Raw genomic sequence first — 23,853 nt, forward strand, 5'->3', positions numbered from 1 at the left:
TTCTATAACTATAAAAGTTGAAAATTATTTTCATCATTATTTTATCTTCTATCTGCAGCACAGAATCATTAAAGATTTTTCCTTAAACTTCTCCCCAAAATAAAATAGTGAAACTATGTAAACCTATACTTTTGTTCGCTATTCCACAATCTTCTACCTGTTCCTCTTTTAGTCTCTAATAGTATCCTTTAATTTGGAACAAACCCCTGTCTCTTAAAATCCCACTGGGCTTCAGCTTTGTAAACAAAAACCATGAAGTCCTCTCACAAACTTCCCCAAAGGGCAGTAGACTGCTATTTTTCTTGAATGAGGCAGAAAAGAATTTTCTCATTATAAAATCATTATAAGATAAACGTTCATTGCCAGGACAACTGGAAGTAGAAGGTGTACAATTTCATCATTCCTAAAATATTAATTCTATCGTCTATCAACTGTGTTCCAGGAACTTTTCCTTCCTTCCACTGAAAAGATGTAGAGCCTTCTACAGTTTTGACCATATCTCACACAACTGTTCAGTGACACAGCCTGATTTCTCACCCATGACTTGCACTGTCTGATTTCTTACCCACGACTTCTGGCCACAAAAGCAAGTCTTGTACTAAGTCTAGTTTTGTAGCCTATCTAAACATCTAACTACTGTTTATAGCACTTTTTAGAAGAGAAAATAGCTCTGAGCAAAGTGGTATAATGATAAAGTTGTGTTTTACGAGTTGGAGCATCTAAATTCTTTTCTCAACCCTATTGCTACGTAGCTTGTGATTTGGGTAAGTAAGTAACATCTGCACTTCAGTTATCAGATTGCAAAATGTGAGAGCTTTGTAACTTTACTCTTAACTCTGTATAATGTCTTACCAACTACAGTATAAGCTATTCTCAGGCATAAATCTAGTCTTCAAGTAACAGACAGAAAACCAACTGTCACTGAGCATATAAAATAACTCTAATATGTGATCTGTTGGACTAGATGACCCCAAAGGTTCTGTAGGAAATGTTTAGATACCCACAAAGTATCCAGAAGCACTCAGTAACTGCCTAGTGAATAAATAAAAGTGCCTCTGATTTACACTGTGTGGTGAATAAATCATTTGATACTTGTGACAATTGAACCAAAAGGAAATTGAAATATTCTAGGAAGCAAGGTGATTTAGACAAGAGTCTGGGAAAAAATTATTTTTTAATGAATTTAACCACTGGTAATTAGGATTGGCAGAAGAAATTAGCATAAATACACCATCCAAATGGTAATGCAACTAGGACATTGTTATAAATTCTTAATGCCTCTTTTAAGAATAGAAAATGACAACTCATCAAAGAACAATTCATCAGGGTTCACTGAGCACTGACCTCAACACTTCATTGCTCTGATCTGTGGAACCCATTCCAATTTACCAGGGAAAATGATTAGAGTGGAGAAAATAGAATTTTCATATATTAATAGTCTAGATTAGTAGGTTTCAAAATTTATTGGCCGAAGAAAATTATTCCATTTTTCAAAGGAACTAGTAGGCAGAAATCCAAAATAATAACAGTGATAATAGCAAGAACCAATGCTTACTAAGCATTACTATGTGTCAGGTACAGATCTAAATCTATGTATTAGCTTATTTAAATCTTACAACACAATCCAGAGACAGGTAGTTTTATTATCCCCAATTTACATCAGATGAAGAAAGTTGGTAATAAAGAAGTTAACTAAGTTGTAGAGATCACCCAAGTTGTGAGGAAGGAAGCCAGGTTTTGAACCAGTCTACCCAGGAGCCCAGTTACACACTTTGCTTCTGTGTGTAAAACAGATGTAGCAGAGCTGTTCTGATCGAGAGTGAACAGGTATGATGGAACTCCCGACCATGGCCTACTGGTCTAATGAAATCCACCTTCAGATCATCTCATCTACGGACATCTGGAAAAGTACCTCTGAGGTTGCTCCTGAATTTGCTAGACAGAAGTCTCTTCCTTTATAACTATATTTTTAAATACATGTGACCCCTTTGTATTTAATTTTCCAGAGTCAGACCTAGAGTATAATCATGTTTGAATAAGACAACAGTTGATTTTCTGGTCTCCATTCAGGAGCAGAGGTCCAAATGTAAACAGGAGTTTTCCCACAAGACAAATTTTCAGAGCAATCACATATAACTACAATAGGTGTGATGCAACTGTGGGAGAATAATGACCATGTGGAACTCTATCCTTTATATATGCACGAGATGATCAATGATAATGATGGTTAGAAGACTGCATTAAAGAGGTGAAAGCCGTGGTTTTAGTTTCCATGTGGTAAGTATCTGAACTTTAGTCTATTTCTACACTAGCACTTGCATCTGTAATCACAACTATCTTGCAAGTCCAAGGCCCCTTTCTCCTTCTGAGGCTCCTTCTCTTTCTGTCAAATGAAGTAAAATGTGTCCCCTAATCTCAGCACCCAGTTTGTGACCAATGCAAGTGATCACGATGGAACAGGCAAGAGAGTATGACCAAGAAATTATCACCAAAACTCAACTACCGAACACTCAAGCATACCACCCTGAGTATATACCATTATGATATTTTTTTGTTCAAAAGACAGTATAATTTTATATAGGCAGGGACACAGACCTCATAGAATAGCAGAGACTTCTACACGTATTTGAAAATCCTTAATTCAGCCAAGTGAATGTATATCCAGTTCCTTCTCTGTTTTCAGCACCCATGACAACAAGATATCAATAATATAGTATCACTCCTCAGTATAGTGTAGTGTTCTTGATCATCTTCATTCATTTTTAAGCCTTTGCCTGTCACCCATATGTTTCTTGTTATGAGTGAAAATCTTTATCCTTACATATTTTTCCCTCAAAATGAACAACTTCAGTGACCGTCCTGACCCGGACACAGTAGGGAGAAAGTAACACTTATTGCAGCATCAAGGAATTAGCCACAGAGGACAAGAAGTTCTCAGGATAAGGCTAGGTCAGAGTTCAACCCAATAGAAGTTTAATCAACTTTGCTAGCAGTTCTGAAGAATTATAGAGCACTAACCACACATAATTATCCCTGTATTGCTTTGGTATTATAGAGTTTTAACAGCATGGAATTGACTATTCCAAAAGAAAAATCCTCCATTCAGGAAACAATGTGTAATTGGGATAGATCTAATAGGTCAGTGGTATTGAAGGAAGAACTTTTTTATATTTAAATCTGAAAACTTCTAGTTTCTACAGGGGAAATAGACGGAAAGATTGAGTATGAATCAGTAGAAAATGAGATTTTCGGTTCTAAACATCAGTCCTTTATAAGAAGTTTCACTCATTAATAATCTTTTCAAAAAACATAAATGAGAAATATACATCAGTTCACAATAACACTACATTTGGCTTGATTTTGAAAGCCTATTATTTAGATATGCAAGTAGATAACTATTATACCTGCTGTGATCAGAGATTATTAAATATGCAAGTGAGAGATTGCTATGTTTTACAGATTACCTTTTCTTACATTCAATCTTACCTTTTTGGTGGAAAAACAGCATGTACAGCTACTGGGTGAAGTATGAATAACACAACCTCAGGAGTTCATATTGGAAAGTTTGTAATTGATAACAAAAATTTAGTAGCACTTTTTGAAAAGTTGATAAAATTGCTGCACAACTCTAGAATTCACAGAAGTTGTGTGATTTTTGTAGTCGTTTACGAAGGAACATAAAAAATAAAGTACCCATTTTTCCCAAGAGAAATGGAAATGTAATTTCCTAAGCAAAATCTATTCATGTTGGAATTTTTATTAGCTTTCTGTAATGGAAAGGCTATTAAATATATATTGTTTTGTGCTTCTGAATAGTTTTCACATCTTTTAAGTGAAGACGAGATCAGTATTGCATTATGAAAAGTACCATTCATGCATTGTAAGCACCAGTTCACAATGCAACGGGGTGGATAAGGCAAAATAAATTTCAAAATTTAAATAGGCCAAATGTGTTAAGATGAATGATAGCATTATTACTTACTTCAAAGATGCCATGAAAAGGAAGAACAAAAATCCGGGACTTGAAGCTAGCTTTTACTGAAATGTTCTTTAAAGTCATTTGTTTGAAAATTCAATGACACCTAGTGGCAGATGCAGCTCATCACTACTGGGCACTCAATGAGAGATCTGTGGCCTCTATTTTGAGACTTTCCAAAAATAGGTAAATAAACCAAGTATTTTTGGTCAACATGAAAGATGGAGAGACAGTTTACTGCAACTGCGCCACTTTCATGCAACAAATCAAAGTTGACAAAATGAGAATAAGACAGCAATATGGGAGATGAAGGGCTTTGTCCCCTGCCCTTCCTATTCCTGTATGTTGGTATTTCACATGAACCTGATCAGAAAAATTTTAGAGTCAATTCAATCATTTCAAAGAGAACAAATTAAGTAAACCATTAATGTCTATTCTGGTAATATATGAAAATGTCCATTTGTACAATTGATGGATAAACATTTGGTCTTAATCCAGTCCCACCCCAAGTGAACCAAAAAGCTTTAGCTATAGTAGATTACAAACTTTCTCTTTCTTCTCTAAGGAGTTATAATCCAATCAGATTCTAAAAATATTTAATGATTCTTAACATATAGTCATGTTAAAGATCCTTTCTTTATACATGTCACCTAAAACATCATAGATTTATATGGGTAATTTCTTGCCTCAATCATATATGATGCATTACATGAAATGTTTAGGCCAACTTTAATGTCCAAAGAGTCTTTCACAGGGTGTGACACAAACTAGGAGGTATTGGGTTACCTGTGGAAAAACGGTTTGAAATTTCATTGAAAACAGCATACCCCGGGACCTATACTTTGTTCTTAAATTTAGTCAACAAAGATCTGTTTAATACTACTAAGCCCCAGGCACTGTGTTAAACTCAAGAGAACAAAGTCAAATAAGTCAAAGTTGTGACCTTGGACTTCTCAGTCTGTTGGATAGTGAGATCAAGAAGTACACCAATGCTAGGACAAAAGTATCAGGTTCTTTTTCTGAGGGCATGGGAAATTTACCTACACCAGGTTTGGTGGGAAGTGGGAAGAAATAATGATAATAAGCAAACCCTTCCCTGACCAGATGGCATTGGAGATGACTTTTAAATATTGGATAAGACAGGGGCAGATGAAGAAATGCATGGTACTGGGGAGCGGAGGAAACTTGGGCAGAAGGAATGGAAGGTAGAAAAGGACAAGCATGGGAGGTCACAGTACACTGCTTGGAAAGCAAATCATTCAACATAAATTTTACACTAAAGGTAATCATATGCCTTTTAAGACTTTTAAGAAAAGAGTGAAAGTATCAAATTGGAATAATAAAAGTATCACTTCCCAGATCTGCTGAAGTCATAGAAGACTGTCTGGGAGAAAAAATTCACTGTATTCTGTGGGGAAAATCAAGTTCACCTAGTTTAATTCCAAGTCAGCTAATAAGAATCAAGGTCTATGTAGCTTGGAAAGAGATTCACATGAACAAATTAGCAGTGTAGCAACACCTAGTCATTTTGCTAACGTAACCTAACAAATTTTAGGCTTAGTTCCTCCTACCTAACAAACTGAAATGTAAATAGAAAGAAAGGAGAAAACAACAAAACTACAATGATGAGAGCTCTCCTGAGAGTTTTCCGGACACTCTAGCTGTGTCAGACAGGTTGTCTTCCTAGAAGTAGTCTCTCCAAGAAGGACAAGCAGAGAAACAAAATGCAGATCAAGAGAAGAACCATACAGTTTGGGGAGAATTTCCAAGCCCTACATGCAGTCCAACCCCTCTATGGGTGGGCTTGTGGTTTTTATTGCTTTAGGAAACTGGCAGAACAAGCTCTTGGAATCTTACTGTCTTCCAGATTCCATTTAGAGTCAGGCTCCTCTAACCTTCCCATAAAGCACAGCCTGAAGATAAAATTGTTCCTCCAAAATCACCTCACAGAGCAAAATCAAAGCAATGAGCACAGGGCTGATAAAACCATTGCAAAGATTTCAGAAAGAGAACTTTAATTTTATTTCTTGTGTGTTTTGTCTGCATAGGAGAAAGGGAGAAGAAAGGGAGGAGGGACAGAGGGCAGACTCACTATATTATGCAGGCAAGGAAATAGATACCATGATGACCTAGGCTGTTGCAGTTTTCAAGACAAGAAATGACATGGGTCTAAACAAAGACAGTGAGGGTAGAGTGGGAAAATGTGACCTGAATCTAGAGACACTGAGGAGATTGCATTAGTCCATTCTTACACTGGTATAAAGATACTACCCAACACTGGGTAATTTATAAAGGAAAGAGGTTTAGTTGACTCACAGCTCTGCATGGCTGGGAGGCCCCAGGAAACTTATAATCATGGTGGAAGAGGAAGCAAACACGTCCTTCTTTACAAGGCAGCAGGAGAGAGAAGCACAAGCATGGGAAATGCCAGACACTTATAAAACCATCATATCTCATGAGAACTCACTCACTACCATAAGAACAGCATGGTGGAAACTGCCACCCATGATCCAATCACCTCCCATAGGGTTCCTCCCTCAACATGTGGTGATTGTAGGGATTACAATTCAAGATGAGAGTTGGGTGGGGACACAGAGCCAAACCATATCAGAGGTCAATTGAATAAGGTTTGCTGACCAGTCAAATGTGAAACACAGAGAAATGAAAAACTCTGGGATAATCCCTACATTTCTGGCTTAGTAGGAGGCTAAGCGACAATGCCATCCACCGAGCTTCGAAATACAGGAACTTAAGGGAAGAAAGAAGGGGAAAGGGGAAATAACTAAGTTTTGTTTTAGGCTGAATTGTCTCTGAGACATAAAAGTGAGAAGTCTACTAGGCTGTTAAATGTATTGATCTGGAGCTGAAGAAAGAGGTTTGGGCTAGTGATCTGGGGCATCAGCTTTTAAATAAGTAAACCTCAGCAGAGATAAAGCAGACCCCAATGACTAATGATCCTAAACTTTTAAATTCTATGTATTCCATTCAAAAAAAAGAGAGACTTTTATAATAATAACAAGCTATCCAAGTTATAGTCCTATTTTATTTTCTCTTTCCAAATTCCTTTTCTTTACCGAGTACTTTCCTTTCAATGGGGACTTGACTTTTCAGGATGGAGTTTCCTTAGCACTCTGCGACACACCTATACTTCCTCTTTTGAATGCCCCTTAAAGGACCTGTTCTGTTTGTTTTGCTGTGAAGCGGGGTGGTGCAAAACAATCTCTGACAAGCAGAATCAGGGACAATCAGACATATGCCTCTACCCCAACATCCTTTTCCTTTATGAATAAAAGAGAACACCAAATCCTTCTCAGTCTACTAGTGTTACCAGAAGGAGAGCCTTGAGTGTAAGTTGTCCAGGTCCTTGGTGTTTTGAACAAAGAATTGGACAAAATGCACAAAGTAACAAAAGAACAAAACGCAAGAATGCAGCAACGCAAGCAGGAATTTACTAAAGCCAGAAAGCACTCCACAGGGTGGGAGTCGGCCGAGCAAGCAGCTCGAGGGCCCAGTTATAAAGTTTTCTGGGTTTTAAGCACTCCTTTTGAGGTTCCTACCAGTTACCCCTTATCTGGATGAAGGATTTGGCCTGTGGCTAATTAAAGGCTGAGGTGAATTGGTGCCCTATGCAGATGAAGGGATGGTTCCTGCTTGGCCCACAGCAAATCCAGGGCACTATCCCTTTCCATCTGAGATGCAGTGGAAGGGGAGACTTGTAGGGAGAGTAGTCTTTGATCTTTTGTTACTAGACATGGGTAGATGGAGTTTTCCTTTTGGTTCAGCTTTTGGAAGTTTGCCTTAATTGGCCTTAAGGTGCCTGCTCCCAGACCCAGGTGTTTTCCTTTTGATCCAGCTTTGGGAAGTCAGCACAAATTGGCCTCAGATTCCCTACCACAGGACCTTGATGTTTTTCCTTGATTCATCACAAATTGACCTTAAGTTCCCTGCCTTCAGACCCCATTCTCCTGACTCATTGGGATCATCATGAAACAGATATGGAAGACAGAATAATCTCTCGATGGGGACCCTCAAGATTCCTGACTCTTCCATTTTCTGGGTTAACTAAAGACCCAATGCAACAGGCCTAGTCAAGCATTGAGTTCCCATCAGATATTTGCCATTTGAATAACAAATTCAAATTATAATAGTAAATGTCAATATTGAACATTTCACCAATCTGATATCTTTAAAACAAAATGAAGCAATTTTTAAAAACTCACAAAAGTCCAAATACAATACATTTTTTCTTTTTTTCTTACCAGAAGCCTAGCCAGTTTTAATCTTAGTTATTCACTCTGCCCCACAGAAAAATAGTCCTATCGAAAATAAGAGCATGTGTCAATATGGGGATAAAATTAGCATTTATTTAAAAATAAGAAACTTTATCACAATATGATTTGTTGTCTTTATTTTAATGCAGAGAGATAGCATTTTAAAACTTGCCTTTGTATTTAATCTTCACTAGAATATTCATATGTATGAATATGGAAACCATTTGCAAAACAAAAAGTTGCATCTAATACAATATCAGTTCAACAGCCAACTCTGCTTTGCTGATGGCTCCATGATTATTTAGCACCTATTTTATGCTAGTGCTTTGCCAAATAGAGAAGGTGATAGATGAACAAGTTTCTACCTTCAAAAAGAACACATTCTGGAGGGGTACAAGATCCTCATAAACCAGGAACAATGACCTAGTGTGATAAGTATTTTGCTGCTGGCATAATGGTTATGATGCAATAGACTCTTTAAAACTACTCTTCATTAAATGAGTTACTTCATGTCAAAAGCCTCAAAGAGTGACTAGTACACTGTAAACTCTCTAATAAATATTAGAATCTTTGGTAGACACGTATCAACAACCCATTTTATATATGGTCGAATTAAAAAAAAAAAAGTTTAAATAACTTACTAAATGTCCAGAGCTAGAATGTAGAGAAGCTATGATTGGCACTGAAGTTGCTCTGAAGGAGAAAAGAGGAGAGGAAAGGAGGGGAGAAGAGGGGAGGGGAGGGGAGGGAAGGGGAGGGAGGAAAGGAAGGGAATGGAGGAGAGGAGGAGGAAAGGGGAGGGGGGACAACAGGGGAGGGAACTGGAGGAGAGGTGGAGGGAAAGGAAGGAGGGGAGGGGAAGGGAGGAGGGGAGAGGGGAGTGGGGAGAAGAGGGGAGGGAAGGAGGCCAGGGGAGGGTAGAAGGGGAGGGCAAAGGGGAGGAGCGAGAGAAAAGGAGGAAGTAGAGGAGAGGTAGAGGGAAGGGGAGGAGGGGAAGGGAGGGGAGGAGAAGAGAGGTGGGGGAGGAGGGGAGAATGGGACTTCATTCTGCCCCTGGAATTGGGAGTTAAGGAAGTTTACACAGAGGCAAGGACACATGAGCTGGGCTTGAAGAAGAACATACCAGGAGACAAAGAACAGCAGGAGTAAATTCCAAAGGAGGGGTGGGAGAAAGTTTATGCAAAATAATCAAGGCTCAAATGCACACAGCATATTTTGGGTGATAACACATAGTCTAGTATGATTCGATATTTAGAAGTTCAAGACAAGATTTGAGAGTGTAGTGGAAAAGAAATGTATATAATGTTAAAAACAATGTAATGTCGAAAATGTTGCCTGGAAACAGATTATGAAGTGTCTTAAACACTATGCTAATTAATTTGATGCTCTTGATACAGATTCATTGTTTTAAGAAGGAAAGAGAAATGATTAGAGAAAGTAATATGGGAGAAGTGCAGGGAAGAATTGAGATGCCTAGAGACAAAAACATTATTAGGAGCCTATTTAAACTAGTTGAGAAATGAGGCAACACAAATGAAGGGAATGTCAGAAACAACAGAGGAAGAGAAAGGAAATTGTGATGTTAGTTCTGATATGCTACCAGCAAGACTTATTGATTGATTCCTGGGGGTGTGAAAAGGAGGAGTCAAAAATGGCAAGGTTTCCAGCAGGGGTGACTGCAAAGTAATTCTATTAAGAGGATGGAGAAAATTTACCTGAAGATAGAAATTAGCTGTGTGACCTTTGAGAGCCCTTAAGGTCAACCAGGTGAAGATGATAATCGGCAGCTCAACTATGAGGTCTGGGTTAGAGATAGAGGTTTGTGGAAATCATGATATTTGAGGTCATGGCAGTGAATATGAGAAGGAGAGTGTCACAGAGCCAACAACTCATCCTTTGGTAATATCAGCATTTACAGGCTTCCAAAAAGTGAAAGAAACCTGGAAGGAGACTGATAAACAGTAGTTAAAAAGTTAAGAGGAAAATTGGGAGATGGTAATGACTCAGAAGCCATAGATCCTGGAGGACGCAACTGATATGGTTGGTGGGAGGCTGTCAGTCACCTGGGAGAAGCCCACTTCTGCAGAGTAATGAATGTGAGAATCCCAGGAAGTTGAGCAAGGACAAGGCAGTGAGAATAGACTTTTCTTTCCCCTTTGGCTACAAAAAAAAAAAAAAATAGAAAGAATATTGAGCAGGAAGGGGACTCAAGACCAAGGGATTCTGTAATAGCTGTTAAGTATGTGGACATTTGTGTGTATTGACAAGCTGGTAAAGGGCCAGGGAGGAGGAAAATCCTGCAGCTATGAGAGACCTGGGAAATAAGAGTAACTCCTAGGAAATATGGGGTTGTTAGGGGTAACAAAACTCATGAGTTCTCATTTTACATATTGGTTTTCCTTTAGTCTCTTGCCGGTCTCCCAGTGCATTCTGAGGAACAAATTCAGCTCATGGATGCTAGGAGCCCAGGATAAATACTTTTAAAAACAACAATTGACCCTTTTCAGCCAGTCATTTTGTATAATCTCTTCAGATACACAACCCGCTATTTTTGCAACATCGAGCAACCCAGGTCCCCAAATCAAGGTGTTTGGTGGCAAATACCTGTAGTTTCAGAGAATGACACCTCACTCAGTACCCTCCCTCTTCTACTTCTTGCCAGATCTTTGACTTGCAGCTGTTTCACTGCATATATATCTTATAAAGTGCTTTAGGAATAAAGCACTCTCATTAATTCTCTGTTCACTTACTTCAGGATTTATTCCACCTACTACTAATAAACTGGTATGATTTATGATATGCAGTTGATTTTCACCCATTATAGGCATCTAAGACAAACTCTGAAGGCTTTTCAAATACTAATCAAAACCTTACTAAAGCTGAGCCCTGCTCTGTTCCTAATAATTTCACAAAATACCTTAGAGAGAAGCAAGTTTCAAAGACAGCAGAAAATTCCCTTCACACAGCACAAGGGCTTCCCCCAAGAGACACTTACACTGCTCCACTCATGGAATAGGCTTCAGTTGTTTTGTCTTTGTTTTTGATACATATCTCGAATTCATATTCAACCTTCTACCCATCTTTTCACACACAAGTCATAATACCTACTTCAGAATATGTTTTCTAAATGCCTCAAGAGAACTGGTTTTTCACATACATCAATGAGCATTTAGGTGTAGTCACTACCTCAAGGCAGGTAGATGGACTGATTGACTTGTAAATTCATTTCCTATGTGGCACAGTTTAATTGCATTCTTGAGAGACCAGGGGATGAGGTTTTAGGTGTTTAGTATAGGTCTCTATATTCTCCTTTAGCCACTTCTAGCCTTCCCCATCACCCAAATTGGGGCCGTATTTTCCATGTTACTGAATTGGGGAAGACTGATGGAAGAGGAAGTTTTGAAAGGAAGAGACAAGTTTGAGAAGCTTTTGCGAAAAATCCAGAGGGAGTTAGAGAACTCCCTTTGAAATCCATGGAAAAGTTGAAGGGCTAGAGATAAGACTTTCTAAGCAGAAAGAGAATCTCTGTTTTATTTTAAGAGAGATCCCTGATGTTTGCCAGGTAGGGAAAAATGGCTCAGATAACATTGTATCCTGTTTCCTCCAAATTGGCACTAAGCAGCGCCAATGTCAGGAACTGTCATAAATGACAAAGATTAGTACTAGTTTTACAAGGATTAACATCAAAAAATAGCTCCAAGCCTTGAAGAGTTTCACTTTGCCACCAGAAACATAGAATAGATTAAAACAAATAGTGATGAGATTTCAGATGATAAGTTCTCATCCATGAGATGAAAATAAATGAGTTCAATTTAATCAAGTGAATAGTTGTTTCTCAGCTCATTTTTCCCCTTTATTCAGCTTTCAAGTCAATATGAATGACTAGGGAGGGGGCTGGGAACAGGTCAAGAAAATTAATAGTAAATCTGAGCTATGAAAACATAAGGAAAGTAAAATTCAGAGTACAAAAGGGAAGAAATGGAATTCCCATAAAAAGTTACACGATTTGACTGTGTCCCACCCAAATCTTATCTTGAATTGTAAATCCCATAATCCCCAAGTGTCAAGGGAGGGACCCTGTGGGAGGTGATTAGATCGTGGGGGCAGTTTCCCCCATGCTGTTCCCATGATAGTGAGTGAGTTTTCATGAGATCTGATGGTTTTATAAGCATCTGGCATTTCCCCTGCTTGTACTTCTCTCTCCTGCCACCATGTGAAGAAGGTCCTTGCTTCACCTTCACCTTCGGCCATGATTGTAAGTTTCGTGAGACCTCTCCAGCCGTGTGGAACTGTGAGTCAATTAAACCTCTTTCCTTTATAAATTACCCAGTCTCAGGTAGTATTCTTTATAACAGTGTGAAAATGGACTAATACAAAAGGTACTTTTTAAAAAATGGTTATTTCTATTTATGAAAACTGTTTTCCCAAAAATAACACAGGACCACTCCTGCTTTTCTTTGATAAGCCATTAATGATGCCATCTTAAAACCATTCACCCACAAAATTACCTTAGTAGAGGCATTTTCTAATTATGTAGTTTATAAGTTTATAAATGGATCTGGGCTTCCATATTCAAACTCTTATGAAACAAATTACTGTGCTCTGTAACAGGGTTCTTGGCTTTCTCCAGAAAGCATAGCCCCCTCATGGAATGCTATGGAAATTGACTGCTCAACTTTAGATGATCTTATCCCACTAGTGCTTAGCATTAGAGGGCAGCATGATGTGATATCAGGAATTTAGGCTCAGGAGTCCAAAAACAGGGGTTCTATCTCTATATCCAACTAGAAAGTGATTTCACATGGTGATGATCTCTTCTATATCAGTTTCTTCATTTTTTTTTTTTTTTGTAATTTGTATGTCTTTTTCAAACTCTTAAAAACTTGTTTTTCTTGTTACAAAAGAATTTGGGTTGATTATGCTTATCATAACCAGTTAACAACACTTGATAAAAGTACTTTATTTCACAAAGTCAAGATACAGAATTACTGTACATTATTAACTCTTCATATTCTAAGCTATCTTTAATTGCAACCATAGTCATGCTGATTATATTAATAAAGTCATGCTTTATATTAATAAAGGGTAGATCATGTAATTTCTTTTTTGTTGTTGTTGTTTTTGAGATGGAGTCTCACTCTGTCACCCAGGCTGGAGTGCAGTGGCGTGATCTCAGCGCACTGCAACCTCTGCCTCCCGGGTTCAAACAATTCTCGTGCCTCAGCCTCCTGAGTAGCTAGAACTACAGGCACATGCCACCATGCCTGGCTACTTTTTTGTATTTTTAGTAGAGATGGAGTTTCACCATGTTGGCCAGGCTAGTGTTGAACTCCTGACCTCAGGTGATCTGCCCACCTCGGCCTCCCAAAGTGCTGGGATTACAGGCGTGAGCCACCACGGCCGGCCGTAATTTCTATCTCATATTTAGACTAGTTAACATGTTCAAAAAGACTTTGCTCTTTCTAAAGTCTTAATTTCCATATGAATTATATAGCCCTTTGTTAGGAGCTGTTCTATTGTAATACCTTTCTTGGAGCACGTAGGCGTGATGGTATTAAGACCCACAGAATGCACAGAGAGATAAATGTCCTCTTAGCCTATTCCAGTCATACAGTATTTCTTCCTGTGGTGAACATTTTCTGAAGAGTCATTAAAACACTATTTTCCCTGCATAACTAATAGCAGCATGGGGTTAAATCAAGTGAATAAATGACTAAATGGAGATCATTTTCTTAGAGAAATTGTTTTATCATATTTATCTAAAGCTTGTGAATTGTCTGGTATTTGTCTGACCCATCATCATTTTTTAAATTATGAAGTAAACAACACATGTGCACACTTCCACTCATTTACATATTACACCAAAGAGAAATAGACATGATGTCTTAACTGAAAAATACTAAATTGTAGCACAAATCTAAAGTTCTGGAAAGTGAATTAGGTAATTAACTTCAAACAGTAATTATTCCTTGTGTTTTATAGGGCACAGACCTTACCCTGACATTACTATTTGTTAATTAATTCATTCGAGCACCTGTTAAAGTATGGGGATGCTGAGAAAAGAAAAAGATAGTCCCTATGATCAAGGATTCCTCAATTTATGATAAAGTGGACATGTATTCAATATTGTTTGTTAAGTTTCATAATAAAGGTATGTCCTAGGGACTAGGTCCTGCAAAAGAAAGCATCTCTGTTGAATGTTTTTCAATTGTCCTCCCAGATCCCCTTTCTGTGCTTATCTACAGTGCTCACTGCTCCCGGGACACAGACCTTATAGCTACTTTAACAGCCATACCTTCTAGTCTCAGGTTGAGTTCAGACAATAAGAAAAAGTAAGCAAAGGGTGCAAAGACACTGAGCAAAGGAAATTTATCCGCCAGTTCCTCCTTGAGGGATAGCTGCAGGCTGTACAACAGACCACACCTCCTGTTAGGTGGTCCTCTCCAGGATAAGCCGTAAGATGTTACCTCCTCTTTCCCCATCAGGCCTAGGGGGAATAATAGCACCAAGCTATTGCTGCTGCCGGGGTTCTGTTCTACTTTTGTGGGTTTCCATTAATCCTGTCTACACCTTTGTAAATAATCCCTTTATAAAATCCTCCTCAAATTACTCACCTGAGTGTGTCACCTGTTTCCTGCTGGTTTCTTGATACATCACCCAACCCAGAGCAGGCTGGGAAAGATCACAGAGAGGAAGACAAAGTGTATGACCTGGTCATAGAGAAAAAGTAAAAGTTAGATAGGAGAAGAAAGGGGTTGGAGAATGCACTTTGAAAGTGGAAGGAATTGCATTTGCAAAAATATAGAGGACAAGGAATATTTAATATATCTGAAACACCAGGAGTCATTGGGAAAGCAGTGGAATAGACACCCAAAGAGGTACCCGTAGGGCCTAGAGTGCTGTTCGAGGGAATTTGGGTCTCACTATGAATGTCATTCATTTTCCTTGAAGCATTTTGTTCAGTGCAGTTTCAAAAGGTCACAATGGTGGCATTTTGGAAGACAGAGGGGACAGAAGTGAAACTGGACAGAGAGAGTGTGTTATCACCTTATTATAATTATCATGATACAGTTGAAAAGTGATGCACATCTGGACTAAGATCATGCTAGAGGGGACTGAAAGAAGGAAATGAAGAGGCATATATTTGATAGCACTTTGTGACCAGTTATATACTGAGACAAAAGTAATAAGATATACTGATTTAGATGGCTGGAAAAGAATGATATTTGTTGGGGACTTCTTATGTGCTAGGCACTATTCTTAGAGCTTGACATGTATTAACTTGTTTTTGTCCTCCTAGAAACTCCTAAAAATAACAGTATTTTTATTCCTTTTTTTCAAGTATAGAAACCAAGATACAAAGAGCTTAAGCAACTTGCCCAAAGCTACATAGGTAGTAAGTAGAGAAGATTATAGGAAGAGGAGTTAGGAGAGGATGCTGAGAGAGAGTATGAGATCAGATTGTAATACTTTAGTCTCTAATGGTTGTGAGACATTCAAGTATTGAAGTCTGATAAGCAATTGGATATACTATCTTGGAAAGCAAACAATTTACAAACAAAATAGTTAGATATATAAGTTTAAAGACTTTCAACACATTTTCTTCAAAACTGAAGTCTTAGGAGAAAATACGAGTTCCTGGGGAGAGTATGTAGAGTGAAATGCAGCTCGAGGCTGGAGGCCAAGGCAACATCAACGTTTAAGAAACAGAGTAAGAAAGGTATGAGAAGTAGACCCCACAATCCAATCCTGTCTTAAATCTCCTTATTAATCTTCCAACTTTCACAACAGAGAATCATCTGCTCCAGAGAAATGTGTCTACTTCTCTTGAATTTTGCTTCTTCTGAGTAGCTCCCTTTGGAAGATGCCACCTCAAAATTCCACTCATCCAGACATTTCTCTTAGGAATAGTCTTAGGGACTATCTCAAATCCTATTGCCTCATTGGAACTTGGTTTCAATTATCTGAATCTAGAAATTGCCTATCAGACTTTTCTGTCACACTCAACGGGATTCTCAGTTTCTTTTGTGGTTATTTATTTTTGCTATTGCCTATCTTTGCTTTTTTCTGTACTACTATAACTCCAAATATATAATAGAATATGTAAATGAGAAAACGTGCTTCTTTTTATATTCATTGCTTCCAGAATAGTGTCATGAATATGGTGAAGATCTGGTAAACAGTGTATACTTGCTGATTTGGTGTTGACAAGGACTAGATACTATCCTTGTTAGCAAGTACATTGTCTACTAAGTCTCTGGGAAAAACTATCAGATGGCTTGAAATCTTTTACTCTTTGCTACATTCTCTTCTCTGGTATGTCCAATCTCCTCGTGTTTATCAAGATCACCTTCTCTGAGGAAGTGTCATAGGCTTTATACCCTTTCTGATCTGTTTCCTGTTCAAAGTCATCTGGCGCAATCCCAGTCCCTCAGTACCATCAGTTTTGCAAATGGATGGCTGGCTAGCCCGACTTTTTTTTCCCTCTTCCAGATAAAAAGCGAAATTTCCGAGTTCCATTTAGAAACAATACGCTAAACCTGCAAAGGTAATTCAGTGGCAGAAATTTCGGCACTATAGAATATATTTTGAGACAAGTAGTATTTGTTATTTTCTTCAACTCTTACTACGTGCTTCTAGTTCATAAGTATTTCTAGAACCTTGACCTGAAACCTATTAAATTATTAAGGCATTTGGGGTATAATTATTCCATATAATAAACTCAATGCTTTACCATTTCTCATTATGTGACTTCAAACCAATTTTAGAAATAGAGAGCAATTCATATAAAACATGTACTAGGAAGAACATCCTACTCAAATTTGTGCCCTCTCATATATGTGGCATGAGTGAACCATCTACTTACCTCAACTTTGAATTCTGTAAATCTTAATGTCTAAAATATGTGTAAGTTCAAAAATAATGTTTTCTTTGTCCTTAAGATACATTTTTATGTTATCTTTTATTTTTCAGTATAACTGTACATGGGTTATTAAAATATGATGTGTAAATGACAATATTAATAAAATATTAATTTGTTCTCTAGTAATAGTCTCCAACTGATAGGTAAATGCTAGGAAAGATATATTGACCTTATTTCTGAAGCAGTTACTGCTCATTACAAGAGTAGCAAAACCTTCCTTTTTTGCAAATTAACAGCACAGTTCCAAAGATAATCATCCATTTGACTTTCACCTACAGAAAGGGATGATATCAATGGCTATAAGTAGCTCTACAATTAATAAATTTTCTATTAAGTGCTGTTTCTCACTAATTAGTTTTACATTTTGGGAACTAAATTTCTCACTAATTATGTTTTATCTTTTAGGGAATAAACTCAACATTTAAATAATCCATATGGATCTATCTGCTTTAAATATCCACATAGATAGGCACAGATTTTGAAAACCTCTATGTGCTTGGAAGCAGATTTGAGTTTTATTTCCATTACTTATCAGCTTCAGTTATTGATTCTCACCTGTAAACTGAGGACCTCAGTAATGTGTAAATCACAAGACTACAAAGATTCAATTAGTTGCTAAGTGTAAAAACTAAAGTGTTCTTAATTGGAAAACCGCTGTATAAATATATAACTTACTAATATTATTCAAATATTTAAAGAGCTTAATAATGTAATGTGATATAATGGAGGGAAAGTGAGTTTTGGAGTTCAACACCATTCTCTACTCATGGCATTTTAGAGCATTCACTTAATATCTAAATGCCAAAATCCCGTCATTGAAGTTTCACTGCCACTAAAGATGCAGAAAGCTACAAGATAATATCACTTAAGCCATTGTTTCCAATAACAATTAAAAAGCTGTATAATTTATAAAATCATAATATTTTGTGAGGCTATCAGAGAACTGAAGCTACTAGGCACCCAAATAAACAAATTCCAGAGTGACAAGCCCCTCTGAGGGTAAACAGGACACACAAATTGTTTTACCTTTAGCAGAGCATGGAGGAAGAAGTGACTACTATATGAGCAGGTAAGAAGAGAAAAGACAAACATAAAATTTTAAAGGGCTAACATGAAGGTTTAAAATAACTGTGATAAATTCACAGTTTAGAATAACACAAAAATGATTGGAGAATGGTAGGAAACTGGGAGAGTTCCCTAGCATGCTAAGTACACTATTGGAAGATTCTTATACTATATAGAAAGCAGAGCAACAAATAATTATTTTTAAAGCTGGTATAACTACTAAGTCTTCTTTAAAAATAGAGCCATTGTGACTAGTGTGTGGTGGTATCTCACTGTGGTTTTGATTTGCATTTCTATAATGATTAGTGATGTTGAGCATTTTTCATATACTTGTTGGTTGCATGTATGTCTTCCTTTGAAAAGTGTCTGTTCATGTCCTTTGCCCAATTTTCAATAGGATTATTTGTTTTTCGTTTAAGTTCCTTATAGATTCCAGATATTAGATATCTGTCGGATGCATAGTTTGCAAATATTTTCTCCTATTCTTAGGTTGTCTGTTTGCTCTGTTGGTAGTTTCTGTTGCTGTGCAGAAGCTCTTTAGTTTAACTAGGTCCCATTTGTCAATTTTTGGTTTTGTTGCAATTGCTTTTGAAATCTTTGCCAGTTCCTATGTCCAGAATGATATTGCCTAGGTTATCTTCCAGGGTTTTTATTCTTTTAGGTTTTACATTTAAGTCTTTAATCCATCTTGATATGATTTTTGTATATGATGTAAGAAAGGGTCCCAATTTCAGTCTTCTGCATATGGCTGGCCAGTTATCCCAGCACCATTTATTGAATAGGAGTCCTTTCCCCATTGCTTGTTTTTGTCAACTTGGTCAAAGACAAGATGGTGGTAGGTGTGCAGCATTATTTCCGGGCTTTCTATTCTGTTCCATTGCTTTCTGTGTCTCTTTTCATATGAGTATCATGCTGTTTTGGCTACTGTAGCCTTATAATACAGTTTGAAATGGGGTAACGTGATGCTTCCCGCTTTGATCTTTTTGCATAGGATTGCTTTGGCTATTTGGGCTCTTTTTTGATTCCACATGAATGTTTAAATAGTTTTCTTCTAATTCTGTGAAGAATATCATTGGTAGTGTGACGGGAATAGCACTGAATCTGTAAATTGCTTTGAGCAATCAAAAAAATAACAGATGCTGGTGAGGTTGCAGAGAAAAGGGAATGCTTATACTCTGCTGGTGGGAATGTAATTTCATTCAGCCATTGTAGAAAGCAGTCTGGCAATTCCTCAATTAACTTGAAACAGAATTACCATTTGACTCAGAAATCCCATTATTGGGTATATGCCCAAAGGAATAAATATCATTCTACCACAAAGAAACAAATGCTTGCATGTATTTATTGCAGCACTATTCACAATAGCAAGGACATGGAATCAAACTAAGTACCCATTCGTGGTAGAATGGATAAAGAAAATATGGCACATACACACCACAGAATACTATGCAGACATAAAAATGAATGAGATTATGTCCTTTGCAGCAACATGGATGGAGCTGGAGGCAATTATCATAAACAAACTTATGCAGAACCAGAAAACCAAATACCATATGTTCTCACTAATAAGTGGGAGCTAAACAATGAGAACATATAAAGAAGGGAATAACAGACACCAGAGCCTTCTTAAGGGTGAAGGGTGGAGGAGGGAGAAGATCAAAAACTACCTATCAGATACTATGCTTATTACCTGGGTGATTAAATAATCTGTACTCTAAACCCCCATGACACACAGCTTACCTATATATAACAAGTCTCCACATGTACTTCTGAACCCAAAATTAAAGTTAAAGAAAAACTCAGAAGCCAATACTAGAAATAAAATGGAATCATAAAAAAATACATTTATCCAAAAAAAAGTGAGACATGAACAATAAACAAAAAAAGAACATATAGGACAAACAGAAAACAACTATTTAAAAGGTAGATTTAAGTCAAACTATATCCAAAGTTTACACTAAGTGTAAATGGCCTAAATATCCCAATTAAAATATAGTGATTGTCATTTTGAATAAAAAACTGAATGCTGTCTATAAGAAACCCACTTTAGGTATATAAATACATAGGTTAACAGTAAAGGAATGATTTAAAAAATACTATTTGAACACTAGTAAAAGAAAAAAATGTGCTTACACTGATACAATACAAAACAGAATTCAGAACAAAGAATATTAGCAGAAATGCAGAGGAAGCATTAAATAGTGGTAAATGAGACAATTTATCAAGAATACGTAACAATATTAAATGTGTATATATCTAACAATAGAGATTAAATTCATAAAGCAAAAACTGACAGAACTGAAGAAAGAAATAGACAAATACACAACTTTGTTGGAGACTTTAATACTTTTCTCAGTGACTGACAAAACAATTGGAGAGAAAATCAGTAAAGATACAGAAAACCTAAACATTATCAACCAACTTCACAGCTACATATTAAATCCCATCCAACAATGTCAGAATATACCTTCTTTTCATGTGTGCATATTCATCAACATAGAACATAACTGGAGCCATAAAAATGTCAACATGAATGAATAAACAAAATGTGGAGTACACATACAATGAAATATTATTAGACCTTTAAAAAGGAAGGAAGTTGGGCCGGGCACAGTGGCTCATGCCTGTAATCCCAGCACTTTGGGAGGACAAGGCGGGTGAATCATCAGGTCAGGAGATCCAGACCATCCTGCCCTACATGGTGAAACTTCTTCTCTACCAAAAATAGAAAAATTAACCAGCCATGGTGGCAGGTGCCTGTAGTCCCAGCTACTTGGGAGGCTGAGGCAGGAGAATCGCTTGAACCCAGGAGACAGAGGTTGCAGTGAGCCGAGATTGTGCCACTGCACTCCAGCCTGGCAACAGAGCAAGACTCTGTCTAAAAAAAAAAAAAAAAAAAAAAAGGAAGTTCTGACACATGCTATGGCATGTATGAACCTTGAGGACATACTGCTAAGTGAAATGAGCCAATCATAAAAGTACAAATATTGTGTGATTACACCTACATGAGGGTATCTAAAGTAGTCAAATTCTATTAGGATGGTAGTTGCCAATGGCTGCGAGAAGGGGTCAGTAAGGAGTTATTGTTTACGGGCAGAGTTTCAGTTCTGAAAGATAAGAAGAGTTCTGTGGATGAATGATGGTGATGGTAGCACAACAATGTAAATATATTGGAATGCCATTGAACTGTACATTTAAAGATGGTTAAAATGGTAAATTTGGTGTTACATGTATTTTACTATTTTTTTAAATGTGAAATATGAAAACATCCAAATTGTATTCTCTGGCCAAAACAGGATGACATTAGAAATCAGTAACAGAAAGCTATCTAGAAAACCAAAAAGTTTTGGAAATTACCCAACATAATTTTAAGTACTTCTACGTAGCAAAGAAAAATCACAAGGGAAATTAGAAAATACCTTAATTGACTGAAAATGAAAGCATAACGTATCAAAATCTGTGGAGCACAGCTAAGGCAGTGATTAGAGGGGGATTTATACTATCAATTGATTACATTAGAAAAGCAGAAAGTTCTCAAATCAATAATAGAAGCTTCTACCTTATGAAAATAGAAGAGGAAGAGCAAATTACAATTAAACAAGTAAAATTTGGAAAGTAATAAAAATAAGACTGGCAAGCAACACAATTAAAAATAGAAAAACAATAGAGAAAATTAATAAACACAAAAGCTAGTGTTCTTTTTACTAGTCTTAAAAGAATTTTTTTTATTATTTTCAGCTTTTAAGTTCAGGGGTACATGCGCAGAATGTGCAGGTTTGTTACATAGGTAAACATATGCCATGGTGGTTTGCTGCACAAATCATCTCACCACCTAGGTATTAAGCCCAGCATCCACTAGCTAGTCTTCCTGATCCTCCTCCTCCTCCTACCCTCAACTCTCTTACAGTCCCCAGTGTGTGTTGTTCCCCTCTATGTGTCCATGTGTTCTCATCATTTATCTCCCACTTATAACTGAGAACACATGGTATTTGGTTTTCTGTTCCTGCATTAGTTTGCTAAAAATAATGGCCTCCAGCTCCATTCATGTCCCTGCAAAGGACATGATCTTGTTGTTTTTTATGGCTGTACAGTATTCTATGGTGTACATGTATCACATTTTTTTTACCTAGTGTATCATTGATGGGCATTTAGGTTGATTCCATGTCTTTGCTACTGTGAGTAGTGCTTCAATAAACATACACATGCATCTGTCTTTGTAATAGAATGATTTATATATTTTTTGAGTATATACCAAGTAATGGAATTGCCAGGTTGAATGGTATTTCTGTTTTTAGGTCTTTGAGGAATTGCTACACTGTCTTCCACAGTGGTTGGATTAATTTACACTCCCACCATCAGTGTATAAGTGTTCCCTTTTCTCCAAAACCTCACTAGCATCTATTATTTTTTTTACTTTTTAACAACAGCCATTCTGATTGGTGTGAGATAGTATCTCTTTGTGGTTTTGATTTGCAATTCTCTAATGATCAGTGATATTGAGCCTTTTTTCATATGCTTGTTGGCTGCATGTGTATCTTATTTTTAAAGTGTCTGTGTCCTTTGCCCTTCTTAATGGGTTTTTTTCTTATACATTTGTTTAAGTTCCTTATAGATGCTGGATATTAGACCCTTGTCAGATGCATAGTTTGCAAAAATTTTCTCCCATTTCGTAGGTTTTCTGTGCACTCAGCTGAAAGTTTTCTTTGCTGTGCAGAAGCTCTTTAGTTTAATTAGATCTCATTTGTCAATTTTAGCTTTTGTTGCAATTGCTTTTAGCATCTTTGTCATGAATCTTTGCCCATGCCTATGTGCTGAATGGTATTGCCTAGGCTTTCTTCTAGGGTTTTTATAGTTTGGAGTTTAAGTCTTTAATCCATCTTGAGTTTATTTTTGTATATGGTGTAAGGAAGAGGTCCAGTTTCAATTTTCTGCATATGGCCAGCTAGTTCTCCCAGCATCATTTATTAAATAAGAAATCCTTTTCGCATTACTTGTTTTTGTCAGGTTTGTTGAAGATCAGATGGTTGTAGATGTGCAGTCTTATTTCTGGGTTCTCAACTCTGTTCCATTGGTCTATGTGTCTGTTTTTGTACCAGTACCATTCTGTTTTAGTTACTGCAACTTTGTAGTATAGCTTGATGTCAGGTAGAATGAAGCCTCCAGCTTTGTTCTTTTTTGCTTAAGATTGACTTGGCTATTCAGGTTCTTTGGGGGTTACATATTAATTTTAAAATAGTTTTTTTCTAATTCTGTGAAGAATGTCAATGATACTTTAATGGGAATAGGATTGAATCTATAAATTGCTTTGGGCAGTATGGCCATTTTCACAATATTGATTCTTCCTATCCATGAGCATGGAATGTTTTTTCATTTGTTGTGTGTCACCTCTGATTTCTTTGAGCAGTGATTTGTAGTTCTCCTTGAAGAGGTACTTCACTTCCCTTGTTAGCTCTATTCCTAAGTATTTTATTCTTTTTGTGGCAATTGTGAATGAGAATTCATTCATAATTTGGCTCTCTGCTTGTCTGTTGTTGGTGTATAGGAATGCTAGCGATTTTTGCACATTGACTTTGTATCCCAAGAGTTTGCTAAAGTTGCTTATTGCTTAAAAAGTGGTT

The 23,853-nt window shown here is 37.1% G+C and overlaps 1 long non-coding RNA gene across 1 annotated transcript in view; it reads right to left on the bottom strand.

The window, feature by feature from the left end:
* Positions 1-23,853, bottom strand: part of LOC103883161 — a 67,132-nt gene that overhangs the window by 26,910 nt on the left and 16,369 nt on the right. Inside the window, exon 4 of the long non-coding RNA XR_645294.4 lies at positions 14,862-14,957. This is a non-coding gene — a long non-coding RNA (uncharacterized LOC103883161). The remainder of the gene's footprint in view (positions 1-14,861; positions 14,958-23,853) is intronic.

The sequence above is a fragment of the Papio anubis genome, chromosome 4, assembly GCF_008728515.1.
Source record: "Papio anubis isolate 15944 chromosome 4, Panubis1.0, whole genome shotgun sequence".
NCBI classification, from domain to species: Eukaryota; Metazoa; Chordata; class Mammalia; order Primates; family Cercopithecidae; genus Papio; species Papio anubis.